A 17,502-nucleotide genomic window follows, 5' to 3' on the forward strand; every position below is an offset into this window, starting at 1 on the left:
CCCCATGCACCATGGAACAATCAACAGTGCACTATAATGCTCCCCGTTGTTCTTCTGCAACTGTGTCAGGTGTGGAGCAGGTGTTTGTGGCTTGTGGAAATGGCCTTGTGGGCCAAGTGAGGACTGCTGGCAGGTCTAATTTGGTCAGCAGGGTCATCGTGCATGCCCTGGGGAACTAACCCATGGTTCTCCAGATTGTATTGGATACCAACACCCATCAGTCTTGGCCAGCATGATGTGAGCTGTAGTGTTTTAAGCAATGTCTGGAAGGACACAGGTTCCCACCCTTGCTGTAGTATGATAATCTCTTGTACCCAAGCACCAAATCTATGCACAATGCTTCAAGTATGAACCACACATGTGTGAATGATGTTGTTGTTGCTGCTGCCGCCATGTTCCTCCTTCAAATATGAGCAGCCAGTGAGTCTGCATGAGTATTAACTACACTAGTAAAAAAGGGTTTTTTGGGGGGGAGATTTTTTTGCAAAATCGCAAAAAATGACGTTTTTGGGCCGTTTTTAAGGGAAATGGGCAAAAACATACATGCCAACATATGTCTGGATTTCCCCAGACTTTTTTTTTCTTTTTGCCCATTTCCGCCCAGACACTGCTTCCGACTGCAATATTCTGGCTATCTCCGGAAAATTCCTAACATATGGCCACACTACCAGAGTAGTATGGCATGTGGAATCTTCAAACCATATTTTTGACTTCTGAATTAGGGAGAGGGGAGAAATTCAGTAACAAGAAAATACAGGTTCTGTTAGCAGAATAGATTCCACAAGTTGGTTACAGTTTATTCACTTTGGTTAACTGGGGCTTTTGCAAAATCGTGGGATTTTATGAACACACATGCACCCCCCCCATGTGCTAGATGAAGTATATTATTATATTATTATTATTATTATTATTATTATTATTATTATTATTATTATTACACTTTATCTTGCCTAGGGCAACCCAAAGCAAAAGTAGAAAGGGCAGAAGTGTATAAATGAGGAAGGTGAAATTAAGAGAGGGGTATAATTTTGAGGATAGTAATAAAAACAACCATAGATTATAGCCACAGAAATATCTACCTAGGCTGTTTTTAGTCTCTCACTCTTTTCTTATAATCAAATTTATTTCCATAATCAAAGCAGCTACTTTTTTTTTTTAAAAAAGAACCCCTTTGGTAATATTCCATATGGATGAAGACAGGAAGGTATTTTGAATTCAATGAAACATTGTACCCAAATGAAATTGATTGAGGAACGTGTAGGTGGAATGTAATTACCCAAGTTGGAATTTGCTCAGGGCAAGAGGGCAACTCTCCCACCCACCCTCTTTTTCCTTGAATTGAATGTCTCATTTGGAAAGGTGGCACCTGCATAAGTGGTTGCTTGATAAAGTAATCAAGGTGCTGAGGAGTTAATTGGACAATCTGCTGCGAAGTCTGTGCAAGCTCACTTTTAATATGCGCTGCTGTGAAAGGGATGATGTGCTGAGATTAGACAAATGGCAACAAAGTAGTTCAAGAGATATAAAACCCTGGAGCAGCTTCTCTGTGTGAAGGCTTCATACTTTTAGAAAAGAATGGAGACTTATAAAGAGTGGAATGACTATTGCAGCAAGTTAAGAATTGAGATAGTCCACTTAGCTAATGATACCTTCCAGTGGTATGTGGTCAAATGTTTGTTCACAGCCAAGAAGATTCTGAGTTTGAACCGCAGGGCTTATTCCATTGCAATGTCTCCTGATCATGAATTAACAATTCCTTGACTGACCTTTATCCCCTTGTGGTGCTTGATCAGAATAGTCAATGCAGGGCTGAAAAGTATTATAAATAATAATAAAAGAACATGGTTAAGTCTGAACAGTTTGAATACAGTGAATTTTGCCACACTTTAATTAAGCATTTATATTTTATAAACTTCATTCTCTGTCATAGGAAACACCAAACCATACCTCAAATTCATTTTTTAAAATTAGTTATTCATTCATTTATATTCTTCCTTTCCTCCAAGGAGCACAAGGCAGCTTGTAAAGCTCTTCCTTCCAAGAAGGAAGCATTGTGAGGTAGGTTAGTCTGAGAAATAATGAATGGCCTAGGTTCACCTGGTGAGCTTCATGGCTGATGTGACCTGAGTCTCCCGATTCGTAGGACTCAGCTATACAGCTGCAAATAAAACATTTTAAGCGTTGTAAAGTGCAATATACAAATGTGACACTAGATGGGGACAGTGAGCTATGGCAAATTCAATATATTTTCCAAAACTTTTTTTTAAAAATAATAATAATTTGAGGCGTTATTTATATGCGTGTAGATTATACCCTAGTCTGAAACCCAAACCAGCAACCACCCCTGTGGTGTTACTGAACTACAACTCTCATCATCCCTGACCATTGACCACACTGATATGTGGTTGATGGGAGCTGTAGTCCAACAACTTGTGGACTTTCTGTCCAGTACAGCACACTGGCTTCCATGAAAACAATCAATAAAGCACATGCAGAGTAGCAGATAAAAACAGTTCAAATGTTAATGTATGCTACCATTGTAAGGAGAAACACCTTTCCAAATAATAATAATAATAATAATAATAATAATAATAATAATAATAAACGTACAACCAGGAGCTGCAGTTACTGGAGTTCCCTTACTACTGGACATACATTTTCACTCAAAAATGGTAAGGCATTGGGATAAAAAATGAGCCTGTTATAAGCACTTTCTTTCTTTAAAATCCTGCCAACCATTCCTTAAACTCTCCCTGTTTGTGACTGCAACTTTGGTGATGGTTTGGAAGGATTGTGTCCAGTTGCTTTTTTTGTCAGAATCATGGAATTTAGAGATGAAATTGAGCTAAATGGCAATACACTGCAACAGCAAGATTCACTGCTCTTAAAGTCATAGCTGACAAGCATTTATTATTTATTGTCTTGCAACATTTCCAGCCTCCTTTCTCCTCAGGCAGAGTCCACCGCAGCTAATAGCAATAAAATAAAATAAAATAAAAATGAATCAACATTCTAATACAAAGACTGAAAAACACAACGACAAAGCTGAGAACAGCAGAGGAAATTTCAAAGCGTCTGCTAAAAGCAGTCTCCATCAGAATCAAAACAATGTTTCATCCAGGCTTTAAGGCCCATAAGCCTTCCCAAAGCAGTAGATCTTCACAGCATGGCCAACTTTCCTCGAGTGGGAATTCTAGAGCTAAAATGCAGCCACCCAGAGTCCCTGGTCAACTGAGTCCCAACCAAGTGCGAATTTATGTGATCACAGCTTTCCACACTTGGCCAGGAAATAAGTAATTAAGTATAAAACGGGTAGGGCACTCTGAAAGAAGAGCCAGTGAGTCCATGTGCAGATACACCCACCCCTTCCTGTTGTCTTCTGGAAAAGGAAGGAGGATGAATAACGAATCACAGATTGAACGTGAGCGATCAGTGAGTGGCTGTGGCATGCTATGGGAGATGCACAGAAAAACATGAAGGTACAAGGACCATGGTTAATCACTGGTCATTTGCATTGAGCCTTTTGCAGGCAAGGCCATAGCTAGGGGGTGGTGAGGTGGGCCCCCGCCAGAGGCGCAGGCGAGGGGATGCACAAAATCGGCTTAAAAGTATGTCCATAAATATGTCTATACAGTGGTACCTCAGGTTACATACACTTCAGGTTACATACGCTTCAGGTTACAGACTCCGCTAACCCAGAAATAGTACCTCAGGTTCAGAACTTTGCTTCAGGATGAGAACAGATATCATGCTCCTGTGGTGCGGTGGCAGCTGGAGGTCCCATTAGCTAAAGTGGTGCTTCAGGTTAAGAACAGTTTCAGGTTAAGAACGGATCTCTGGAACGAATTAAGTACTTAACCCAAAGTACCACTGTAAATAAAAATATCAATTATTGCCTCATAAGAAAAGGTTTTTAATAGAGGGTGAATTGAATGGGTGAAGGGGGTGGTGGTGGAAAGAAGAGCTTATTTGTCTGTGGCTTGGGGGCACAATCTGGATGGTTCTGCCAGGGGTGCAAGATCACCTAGCTACAGCTCTGTTTGCAGGCGCACTTCTCCTTCTATGAATGGAGAGCTCCTTCTTTTCATGAAGTTGGAAGCAATCTGCTGTGTGTTATATGGGTCACCATGCTGTAAGGAAAGTGTTAAGAAACCGGGAACGGGTTAGAAAAGAGGGGAAAGGACATCAAGAATTAAACACGCATGACATGGAGGGGTGGGGAACCAGGAGAAATGAATTCACTGACACAGGCAATAAGAAATAAAAAAGGAACCTCTTAAATTATGCCAAGGCAAACGGAGAAATTTTTATTCCTTGCCACCAAGTAGATTCAAGTTCTAAACAAATCGCTATGTGGTTGGAGGCAAGCAATGAACAAGCTGTGCACTTGAGTAAATTGTTCAGGGAAGCGCCAAATGTTAAGATGCATTAAAGTGTTTAAGGAGCAGAAGAAATATCTGTGAGATGCACAACGACCAAGTTAACATTGAAGCGGGTCTGCAACTAGTCCCTTCCACCTGGATGATTATTGCTTTTCTATGGCTTCCTCTCACCCCTTGTTTTGCCTAATCTCTTGACCATCTCTGCCCTGTAGAGCTACTACAGACAAAGTGGGGAATGAAGGAGCTGCTTGGCTTGCAGTTCCATTTGAATCCAAGAGGTGACACTGCATTGCTCACCATTCCAATCTGTTAAAAACAAACAAATCAGCCAGAAGGTAAAAGAAGCAATTTTATTTGACTATTTAAAACTTTATTTTCCTGAATACCAAAACACCTACCTAATAGTGATTCATTTTTAAAGTAATGAAATATTTACGACTTGGAGCCCTCGGCAGCCGAACAGCACAGTGTGTTTATTCTGCAGCTCAGTAAATTATAGATAGATGAGGAGTCAAATGAATGCTTTCAGCGTATCATGTTAATCCAAACAAGCTTTCTTTATGCTTTTTAATCTGGAAAATTTGTTTTTGTTCCCCTATCCATAATTATTAAAGGCACCTATAATGCACCATAAATAAATTGGATCCCTCCACACCCCTCCATTGTCTCATCTGACTCTAAATATGTATAAAATTAGGCCATATCATTTCTTGGCACAATGGTGTGTTTTCTTTCACTGTTTCTGGGTCCCTGGTAACCCCGGAAAGGAAAGTTGCCATGATAACTATATCAGTATTTACTTAGTAATAATATTTGTATTGAAATGAATGCAATATATTTAACAGAAATACTGGACAGTTGTGGCTGGGTTTTTGTTTTTGTTTGTATTTGTATTTGTGCAAAGATGTTTCTGGTGTCATCCATACTATCATGTTCCATTTCAGTGCCCCACTGGTTTACCTAATCTCCAAGCACAAATGCAAATTAACAACATGGATTATTATCAAGGATAAATGGAACCCCAGTAGTGGGGTGACAAAGAAAAATTGTCAGGGGGAAAAAACAGCTTGCTAGACAGAGTGAGTCTCCCCAGTCTTCCTTCAACACATTATTCTGGGGGGAGGTTTCCTCCAGAGCCCCTAAACCAATTTTGGGGGCACACACAGGAAAAGAGCAGAGAAATATCTCCTTGCACTAGCCAAAGTCCTTGCAAAGGCTTCCACTAGCAGGTCTCATTTGTTGAATTCTACCCAGTTATGGGTAGTTTGGATTAAGTATCATAACCCAATAAATAAGACTGGTTGGCTAGCCTTTGGCTCTCCAGATGTTGCCGTACTACAATTCCCACAACCTCATCTATTATATTGGTTGGGGCTGATGAGAGTCGGAGTCCAAAAACAGCTGAAGGACCACAGTTTCAGCAATATATGGAAGGCACACCATTATTAGGCATAGTGGAGTACAGGTCTGAGGAACAGGTGCCGGTTTTTAGATTTTCCCGGTGATACTGCTGTGCAATCCTAAAATATCATTTTAGCCTTCTTAGTCATGCTTTGAATATAGCAGCTAGGTTTTTGCTATGTGCGATAATTAAATTTAACATTGCAAAAATACAGTCATTGGGGCATGCCCTATGTGGGCAATTTCTCCCTGACATCTGCTAATGTAATATATTCCATAAATTCTGTACTACGGCTGGTGACGTTGTAGTTTTTCATACTAAAAAGGATTGAGATTAATTTGTAAGAGGCCATTAACAGAGATTTCCAGGCTGCAATCCTAAATGCACTTACTACGGAGTAAGCCCCACTGAATACAAGTAAATATGCGCAGGATTGTACTGTAAAGGCTGTGAAATTATGACCGCTTGCTCTGCCTGCACAAGTGATCTGTCACAGAGAACACTGGAGCAGAGCCAGCCATTCATAAACGCTCTGGGAAATGTTCATTTATTTAGGGATTTCACTTTGAGTCTTGATGCTGTTTTAACTATATAAAAGCACAAATACAGCATCTAATAATCAGATGCAACTTGAAGGAGTTGGGGGGGGGAGGAATTTTGGCTGAAGAATATGCAATAGAGATCAAACAATTCGCAAAATGATCACTTCATTTACATGTACTTGTTTTCACAGTTCACCAGTTAAAATCCAGAACAAATTGCTAGCACTTGCCACTTGCAACCTTTTTTTGCTGTTTATTCATCTATGCATGATATGAGTTCAGTGACCTGACAATTCTTTTTAAGATTGTTATATGTAAGTTGTGCCCTGGAGTGCCAGCTGAGATTGGGGCACTGTTGCGTTTGGCATGCATACTGAAAAGGAAACCTGGTCCTTGCCTTTAAAAGATTTTAATTACACCAGACAATGGGTGTAGGGATGGAAGAGAGATTAGGTTCAGGAATAAAATGATTTGCTTAACATTGCATGGTTTGTAAGCTTGTCTCTTATCCACTTTAACACAGGTAATGATGGGGTTTTATCATGATAACCAGTTACATGAATCTTCCCAATGTAATAAAGCTATCTACTCAAAGTTCATATCTGTCACTACTTATTAGAGTTCAAACAAATATTCACTTTAGGCTTTTCCATTTAAATTAATCCACTAAAGGAAACAAATGAAAGTCAGACAAGCTGTCCATTAATACATTTTGGGTGAAGATCTAAAGAATTGGAATGATTCAGCCCCAAGTCAAGGACACTGATTTCAACTGAAAAGTTAAACATGTGCTGAAAACTTTCCTACTGAGAGTGTTAAATTGGCTAGATCATGCCTAACATTCCTAAATATTAATAAACACCAGAGTAATTCAATTCAGAGATCATCACAAGCAAAGAATATTCCTCATTTTGAAACTGAGCTAGATGCATTTATGAGAGATTCTGAGTATTACACATATTAATGTGACTCTTTTGCATTAGGGAAGATTTTCTCATAGCATGGGATTCAACTAAGTTGTCCCACTAACGGAAGTCTAAGTAATCTAGGCAGTGAACTCCAGAAGAGGCACAAATGTTAAGACTTCTATCCCAGTGGTTGTGACTCTGAGGAAGATCCAGGCCAGTCCCTGGCATCACCATTTGAAGAAAGGGGGGGAGGGGTAATGGGAAAGATCTTCATCTGTTAGGACCCTGGTGATCCAGGAGGAGACAATCCAAACTAAGTAGTCTGAACAATTTCATTTACCAGTTTCAGGTCAATCAGCATCATTTATGTCACAGCAGAAAATTATTTAGGCAAAACATCTAAAACAAGACAAACTAATATGGAATTAGGTAAAAACAGCAAGAATTATAATAGCCCAATACTGGGTATATGAGTCACCATAGAATAGATGGATATTATGACTTGGAATATGCTTAAGCTGCAGAGTAAACTATTAGTGGTGCTTAATTGCATTTGGTAAATATTTATATTAAATTATAAACTGTGAATAAACATGGCAACTGAATATTAACACATGCACTAGAAACAACTTGGTTTATAATCATTTTGTACTTTATATATAGGTATACAGTGGACACTCAGGTTGCGAACGTGATCCGTGCAGGAAGCACGTTCGCAACCCGCAGCGCCACGTCTGCACATGCGTGGGTTGCGATTTGGTGCTTCTGCGCATGTGCAAAGTGCAATTCGGCACTTCTGCGCATGCACAAGCGCCGAAACCCAGAAGTAACCCATTCTGGTACTTCCAGGTTTGGCGCGGTGCAAACCCGAAATCACGCAACCCGATGCGTCTGTAACCCGAGGTATGACTGTATACTGATTATCAATAGTTCCTGAATTGGAACATAAGCAAACACACAAATAACTTTGAAAAAATCCCATGGGAGGGAAATTGTAATAAAAGCAACCAATACCTTTCCAAATGTAAAAAATAAAAATAAAACTGTCAGATCTGAAGTGATAAGCACTTTAGAAATGTACTCACTTGAAAGCACCCATTTTGAATAAAAATGAAATCTATGCTCCAATTCAAACAGTATAGCTAGGTTCTCATAATTGCCTAATGGAGGCTTTCATTGCTGCTTTCTATTCCTTATAGTTTACTTAGAAGCCACAGGATCCTGGATAGATACCGTATATAACACAGAAGTGACAGACTAGCTCTGATGGTGACTAAATCAATACTGACTCAGACTTGGAAAAATAAGGTGCCGTTGACACAGATGCAATGAGGCATCCTGTACTCCCGTTTTAATGGCATTGTAGGATCTGAAGTAAACTGAAGTGGGAGGATAAACAACTATAGTTAGGTGGCATTTGTCTTGCTTGAAAAGAAATCAAGAGTACAGAGGAGGTTTCTTTTTTTATATATAGGTAATGTGTGGTGATGGTAGCAAAGACATCTATCTGCTATGCTGCCACTCATCCACCAAGCATTAGCTGGCAAAGGCACTTAAGGTCTTCTCAATCCTGCTCTTCTCTGTATCATTCCAATTTTAGTATATGTGCTGCTGAAGCGAGCACAAGGTCTTCTCAATCCTGGTCCTATTTACCTAGAGACTGAGTCATCCTCCAATTGGCCCTTGTCATTTGTGTATTTTCTGCTCTGCGAACAAGGTTTTGTGTTTTTGATTATGTTTGAGGCTCTTACATCATATCAAACCATGGAGAGACTGAGCCCTGTTCAAGTATTGGGGTGGGGTTGGTGGGCAGAGGAGGAGGGTTCAATCATGATTGGCCCCAGTGTCCATGTTAGATTTCAGCTCCGATCCTCTGAGCTGATACGGCTCATCTTGGCTTGAGCCCAGCAGAGTATAACTCCAACGTCCGCAACGAAAGGATGAGGCAGGTATGGCTACATTGCGAAGCTTTATTCCTAAGCTATGCAGAGAGCATACAAATATACATCTTGTCTCTGTGAGAAGCAGAGAGCAACTCCAACAAAGAAATGACTGTACAAAGGAAACAGGAAACCAGTAAACGTCACATCCCGTCTCCCTTTCCCGTGGGAATCCAACAGTATCTGAACTGTGGAATGAAAACATAGTCTTGTGACTACCAGCTGCTGCTCAGTGAGGGAAACATAAACCAACAGTCCAGACAGTGCACTTGAGGATGTGCAGACAACCGGTTAGACACACATGTACAAAGCTGCATGGAGGGACAGTGCCATAAGGACAGAGGGAAGAGTTTGTTCTATTCAAAGTAAGAGATGGTGAAAACAGAGCTAACCAGTCATCCTGTCAGCAAATGCTAAAAGCATCACTGTGTCTGTTATATCAATATATCACTTGTCATATAACCATTCAGAAACAGCCCTTCCCCTGGTGCTGATCAGTTTGTCTTTACTGAAGCAATTGCGGGTCAAAGAAGTCAATGCTGTTCTAGTTTACATCAAATGAGCATCTGGCGTGAACTCCAAATTACTATTTTTTTGAGGAAGAGAGGGAGTGGGGGGAACCAAAGTTAGGAAGAATAGCAAATCACGCTTTTTAAAAAAATTAAATGCCAAAAAATGCCAAAAGTGCTACTGCAGACTGCTTACGCCTAGCTGTTTCTTTTCACTGGATTGTTCTCTAATGCTGAGCGTTAATTGGAAAATAACAGCATTCCAGACGTCTTTTAGAAAATCAATATGCATTCTTTCTCCCTGTCCTCCCCCTTCCCTCTTTTTCTCTTGCCTTCTTAAGGTTGAATCCATTACTGAGATATTTTTGGTCTTGGGGATAAATGTAGAGACCAGCAACGCTACTTTTCCTTTTGAAAATAATCACAATAAGCAGACAAGGTGTCCTGGCTGTAATTGTTCCTTTCTGCTTTCGTTTAGACTGGGCCTTTTGTGCTGGAGACAGCTTCTAAAGATGCTGCCCTCTAGAGCCCATGGAATAAATAACACGTGTTTCTGTTGGCACAGGGAAATAGGGATGGATGATTCACCACGGGGAGGACTGGGCATGTCCCCTCTCTGTCGATATTTCAATGGCAACATTGGGCCTATTGCTTCTGTGAGTAGATGTCACTGCAGATGGAGTGCCAATGAACCCAAATAAAAGAGAATAGAAAGAGGGGGAGGAAGAAAGCAAGATGCTAGGAACACAAATAAATAATGTAATATTTTACCAAAGACATCATAGTAAAACAAATAATAATTCCAGCAGCATTGCATTAGACAAATTCATTTCAGATTCCCCCAGGATCTCATTAAAACTGTGTTGACCACCAACCAATCAAGATAATTATTCTAGTTGATCCACCAAAAACCACCCTACAGTAACGAGGGACACATATACTAAACTCTTTACAGATATGACTTCCGTCGTAAAAACAGGGTGTTTTTGCTAACTTTATTTACTGTGGGTGGTTTTTTTTAAGGGTGGAGTGTGTGTGTTGTGCACTGTGTCTTTCCAGAAATCTGCGGAGGAACACATTAGATAAGATGCCACGGTGGTTTATTGGCTGAAAGTGTTGCTTGCACAGATGTTAGAGGAAAGTAGACATCCCTTGTGTGTTAAGGACTCTGCAGAGTAATGGTATGGATCTGAAGTTCCGATAAGGGGAGTATATAGAGCCCCATAAAACATTTAAATGAGCCAACTGGCTGCTCGAGAGGATTTGAATCTGAAAAGCGGCTCTCGCTGTGATGAAAAGAGACACACTCGAGACAAGTTGCACACAGTGGTCACCATTTAAAAAGCCAGCGTTTGACAAGGGCTGCACCATCTGGGAACCAATGTTTCCGACTTCTATAATTAGAATAGGAAATAACTGGCAAAGTTAAATGCTGCTCACGATATTTTATGGGCCATCCAAGGAATGTAAAAGTTGTTAAGGTGCTGTGATGGAACCCCACAAGTATTTGTTAAAAGTACAGATGGCCCACCAAGGAGACCGTTACCTGCTGTCTTTTCTGTAGCTAGTTTCCTCGGATCTATCCTTATCACTGTATTTCTGACTAAAAGTCAGTAGCGCTTGGGGGCACTGTGTACAGATATAATCCTTTCCCTGTGACTGGAATGAGTAATTCAACTTCTAATCTTGGCTGGGTTTTTGGGGGTTGGTTTTTTTAGTGTTTTATTGTCAAGGGCCAATTTGAGCACTGTACTACTGCGGCTTGTCTCAGTTCTAGAACACCCCACATAGTAATAAACAATTTATTATTTTATTCTAGAAGAAGAAGAAGAAGAAGAAGAAGAAGAAGCAGAAGAAGCAGAAGAAGAAGAAGAAGAAGAAGAAGAAGAAGAAGAAGAAGAAGAAGAAGAAAAAGAAGAAGAAAGAAGAGTTTGGATTTGATATCCCACTTTATCACTACCCTAAGGAGTCTCAAAGCGGCTCACAATCTCCTTTCCCCTCCTCCCCCACAACAGACACTCTGTGAGGTGAGTGAGGCTGAGAGACTTCAGAGAAGTGTGACTAGCTCAAGGTCACCCAGCAGCTGCATGTGGAGGAGCGGGGACGTGAACCCAGTTCCCCAGATTACGAGTCTACCGTTCTTAAGCCCTACACCACACTGGCTCTCACATGTATGTGAAGATGGCAACATATAAAACTCTTTCCTTCTTCCTGAAAATGTTTACCACCCCCTAACATCAGGACGTGGGTGGCGCTGTGGGTAAAAGCCTCAGCGCCTAGGGCTTGCCGATTGAAAGGTCGGCGGTTTGAATCCCCGTGGCGGGGTGCGCTCCCGCTGCTCGGTCCCAGCGCCTGCCAACCTAGCAGTTTGAAAGCACCCCCGGGTGCAAGTAGATAAATAGGGACCGCTTACCAGCGGGAAGGTAAACGGCGTTTCCGTGTGCGGCTCTGGCTCGCCAGAGCAGCGATGTCACGCTGGCCACGTGACCCGGAAGTGTCTGCGGACAGCGCTGGCCCCCGGCCTCCTGAGTGAGATGGGCGCACAACCCCAGAGTCTGTCAAGACTGGCCCGTACGGGCAGGGGAACCTTTACCTTTTACCTTTTAACATCAGAATAAACAGATCTATAGCAAAGGGAAGAAAAGTTTTCTGAAGAGTTCCTTTTCATGTGATGCTTTGCAATTGAGCATAATTTTTCAACCCATAAATGGAGTCCCAGTACTAACTAAACAACTCGCTCAGGAACCAATTGGTTGGAACCAAGACCAAACCATTCTTAACTAAAACAATGTTCCCTGGCCTTCTAAATGAGTGAAAGGGAAAGGAATGGGGAGTTAAACAAGGCCTCAGAAGTTATGAGAGGATTTCTAATTGATTATTTCACCATAATGGGCAATAAGGGATCGTTGCTTAAGCACTGTCTGCTTCAATCTGTGCCAACCTTCAGCCCTCCAGATGTTTTGTGCTACAACTAAGGCTGTGCTTGCTAGGGTTGATGTAAGATATGATCCAGAACATTTGGAGAGTACCAAATTATTGGAGTCGGCTCTACGTCTAGACTGAAAAGATCAGAAGCAGCAATGTTTGTAGCAAATTCTGGAGCACCTCCTCCACTGAAACATCTGAGGAACATTCAGGGAATGAAAGACTTTTGATGAGAGTTGACCCCCTCCCACATTTTCTTAGTTTCTTGCTGGATTTCACCTAAAGCAAAATAGGAAGTAAAGAAGTTTCCTCCTCAGTTAAAGATGTGAGGAAACCAACAAAAAGTTTCAGTAATCCTAGAGAAAGGAGAGAGCTATAAAACAGTGTTCCTCATCCCTGAAATAAGATTTGCCTGAATAGTCCCGAGAAGTGAAAGGGAGCTGAAGGGGAATGAACATGACTTCAAAATATACAAGAATATCCTTGGGTCTAGAAATCCCAAGATGGAAATAATTCATATAGAAAAGAGCCCACCAAGGAATACTAAGTGATTGCATCTTGGCAATATCTATTTGTTTGGCTTTAGAATACAGTGGTACCTCTGGTTACGAACTTAATTCGTTCCGGAGGCCCATTCTTAAGCTGAAACCGTTCTTATCCTGAGGCGCACTTTTGCTAATGGGGCCTCCAGTACACAATTTCCATTCACATCCCAGGACAAAGTTCGCAACCAGGAGCACCTACTTCCAGGTTAGCGGAGTTTGTAACCCAAAGCGTTCATAACCAGAATTGTTAGTAACCAGAGGTACCACTGCAATGTAAGTTGGCCGGGGGCGGGGGGGAGGAAGAGATTTATATGAATTTCCACCTTCCCCTTTGGAAGAGAAGGCAGGTAAAAATACATTCCTGTAAGCAACAACCCCCCCCCTCTCTGTACCAGGAAATGTTTTTGTTTTTTTTTAAAAGGTGAATGACTCTATTCACATGTGAATGCTGATGACTCCACATAATTCTCTTGTGTTTCCAAAAATAGATACTCCATTCTACCACCATGCTACACATGCATTTCCCCATTTGGAGACAGGCCATAGCTTAGCGGTAGATCATCTGTGTCGCATGCAAAAGGTCCCAGGTTCAATCCTTAGCATACCCAGGTAAAGTTGAGGGAGAGACCTATCTGAAACACTAGAGAACTGCTGCTAGTCAGTCTAGACAACAGTTAGCTAGATGGTCCCATGTTCTGACTCAATATAAGGAAGCTTCCTATGTTCCATTCTCCATTCCAATATCCCATGGCCACTGATCATGCTCTGTCCTGACTGGAATATCTCCAATCAATTATTAAGATTTTTGTTGTTGTTGTACTTCAGCAAACCATGGGGTTTCTGACAGCCTGCTGGCAGCTCATGTTTCTGTGGATGGTGACTTTTTGGCTACATGTGGAGCCACTTATATCAACCTGCTCATGCATTAATATCAGCAGGGAAGCGCCCACTTGGTATTCTGCCACCAGTTGAGGTCTATTATGCAGGAACATGAGAAAGGGTCTCCCCCTAAGGAATGTTTTCCCCTCTGAGGTATGGCTGGCACTGTCTCTTTTTGCATTTTGATGCCAGCTGGAAACGTATTGATTTTGCTCAGGCATTCCTAGGATGTTGTGTATAGACCAGGTACTAAGATGTGGTTGCTTGTGGTTTAGAAACTGTTCCTGCACTGATCCGTTTCATTTGCTTTTGTTTTAATGTGTCATTCTATTAACCTGTTTTATTATATAAATTCTATCATCTATTCCATCATTCTGTTTTATCATAGCTTCAAACTGTTTACCCCATCATTCATGAAGAAGGGCAGGGTAAAAACATCTAAATAAAGGAGATGTATGCTTATAGAATATTGTATAAAGGTAAAGGTACCCCTGCCCGTACGGGCCAGTCTTGACAGACTCTGGGGTTGTGCGCCCATCTCACTCAAGAGGCCGGGGGCCAGCGCTGTCCGCAGACACTTCCGGGTCACGTGGCCAGCGTGACAAGCTGCATCTGGCGAGCCAGCGCAGCACACGGAACTCCATAGAATATTGTAGTGGATCCTAATTGATAGCTGCTTTGGATGCAGCTAAATAGATTGATTAATGCAATATCTTCATGCGCATGTGTTGTCAACAATCATGACAAACTGCACACAGCATTCACAGACCATTACATTTGTACTCTTTTCTTCTTCATCATTATCCGCTTGCCTCCATTAAACTCCTCTGGAGTCAAGTGAAGAGCTAAAGGTGACAGTGATAGACAAGAATTTTTATTGTCTTGTCAATACAAATAAACCCAGAGCTGATAAAATGTCAGATTACTCATTCAGCAATGGGCAAAATTCAGCGATCTCTGAAGAGGCGGGGGGGGGGTAGAGGGAGAGAGTGAAATCTAAGTGAATTCTTGTCATCTCTTGGGATTTGTTGAAGATTTATGCTATCCTGGTAGTCTGTCACCCAGGAAGGTAGCTTAAATGGTATTTATAGCTTGCCTCCATTTGACTTGCATAGCAGCCATGGCATCATTGTGGGGGGAAACAAAACAGAACAGAAGTAATGAAGATTCAGGAGAAAACCATGCTGGAGTATAAAAGCAACTGACACTCTTGCTGGGAGAATCATAGATGAACATATTGTACATCGCCAATAGAGGAGTGGCGGAAAAATTGTTATGGCACCTGTTTACAGTTTTTGCACATTTTAGGTCTGAATTTCAGTTCCTCTCACAGTAGCTAGCTCTTTCCAAGCCATCCAGCTGCTAAGAGAACCACTCCAGTTTAATGGAGGGAGTTATATTGGGACTCTACAAGATTCTGACACCATACAGTCAGTTTGGTTCATGTCTGCCTTCCCTTTGGAAAGGAAGTGTGTGCATTGCAGAGGAGGGGAAAGAGAGTTTTGGTAACCAAACGACCTTTGTCTTTAAGCAAAGGGTCATCTGTCAGTGATAGAGCTCGTGCTTTGTATGCATGAATCTCACAGAACATCTCATATCCCAGGCACCTCCATAGGGGAAGGACCACAATTCAATGGCAGGGCACTTACTTTTCATATACAAGGTTCCAGTTTAGTCCCCGTCTTCTCCAGGTACAGCTGGGAAATTGTGTAGCCAACATGGTGCCCTCCAGATGCTATTACACTATAGATCCCATCATTCTTAACCATTGGCCATGCTGACTGGAGCTGATGGGAGTTGGAGTCCAACATCTGGAAGGTATCTAGATAGTCACTGCCCTAAAGTGCCCTTGCTGGTCAATGCATGGATCATAAAATAAATTATTATTATTAGTAGTAGGAGTAGGAGTATTTCTACCCCGCCCATCTGGCTGGGTTTCCCCAGCCACTCTAGGCGGCTTCTAACAGAAGGTTAAAAATACATTGAAACATCAATCATTAAAAACTTCCCTAAACAGGGCTGCCTTCAGATGTCTTCTAAATGTCATATAGTTGTTTATTTCTGGAAGTTATCCTCCTAAGAATGTGGCAGGTACTATGGGTCTGCAGAAAGCACTGGGAGAGGTTTGAGGGGAGAAACAGAATTGCTGAAAATTGCTTCCTTCTGTGTCCCACGGGCAGAAGGCTTACTGTTGGCTGAGTAGCACCTTTGAATACAGCCCTAAAACTCTACAAGCATAGTCAATGAAGAAACATCTTGAATAAATGCAATGGTGGGAGGTCCAATGAGGAAAACAACACATTGTCCCATCAACCTCAGTCTGCCCTCAGCCAGTTCCTTTCTGCCTGTCTTCTTGCAATCCTTTCACTGCCTGTTGGTCTCCCCCTCCGCTTCATCTCAGCGTTTGCAACACTCATCAGGAGAGAGGATGAGAACAAAACTAGAAATGGCTCTGCTCATCATTGGCTCTGGCTCCACCTGTCATTAGCCTCCATGGCAGGGATAGACAAAATCAGCCCTCCAGATGTTTTGGGACTACAACTCCCACCATCCCTGACCACTGATCCTGTTAGCTAGGGCTGATGGGAATTGTAGTCCCAAAACATCTGGAGGGCTGAGTTTGCCTATGCCTGCTCCATGGTTTCTGCCATACCAGACCCGAAGGCCAGCAGTCACCACTGAGTAAAGTGGTATTCTTCTGAAATAACAACCAGATAAGAGATATTGATGTATGATGCTAAGAGCTGAGGACTTGTTTGTGATACTTCTGTGTGCTGAAGGTCTTACTCTTGCAGCTCTGGAAGTTACTTTCAGACCATCCTTGTGTACCAAAGAAATTAATCATATGCAAAGCAAACTTAGAAGACAAATATGTTTATTTTATTTGTGAATTGAGTCACACATGTTCTGATTTATAATAAGTAAGCTTTGTGGTATTCAGTATTCGTTCCTATGAATTTTTGACATATCGTATCAGTAATTGCTCAAAACATTTTTTTTCTAACATCGGCCTGGATTTTCAGAAAATTAGGGCATCAGACAGAATGATAATATAATGTCAGTAAATGCTAAAATTTTAAAATCCAATGCCAAACATTATCAAAAAAATGTGTCAATATTACATCAAAGTAAGCAAAGGAAAATAATATCCTTTCCTTGGTGCTGTTAAAAACTCTTTTAGAGTTAGGTTATTATGATGCATTGATTGCATTGTCTCTATACATTTGAGCTGGTCTACACTTTTTTCAGATGGAATGATGAACTTGACATTGGGTGCTGGGCATTGTGCTAATCTAATATTAGCATTTGTACTTTGGTAGCTGAAATGCATAAAACTGTTCTAGAAGAGAAGTATTCCTGCTATCTAGATGTTGGAGTGGCAATTTCGGCAAACAGGTTGAAGGGAACTGGAGCACCCAGCTGTGGTCCTTTGTACACTGTCTTAGAAGTAAGTTGCCATGAACATGGTG

The sequence above is a fragment of the Podarcis raffonei genome, chromosome 5 (assembly GCF_027172205.1).
Source record: "Podarcis raffonei isolate rPodRaf1 chromosome 5, rPodRaf1.pri, whole genome shotgun sequence".
Classification (NCBI taxonomy): Eukaryota; Metazoa; Chordata; class Lepidosauria; order Squamata; family Lacertidae; genus Podarcis; species Podarcis raffonei.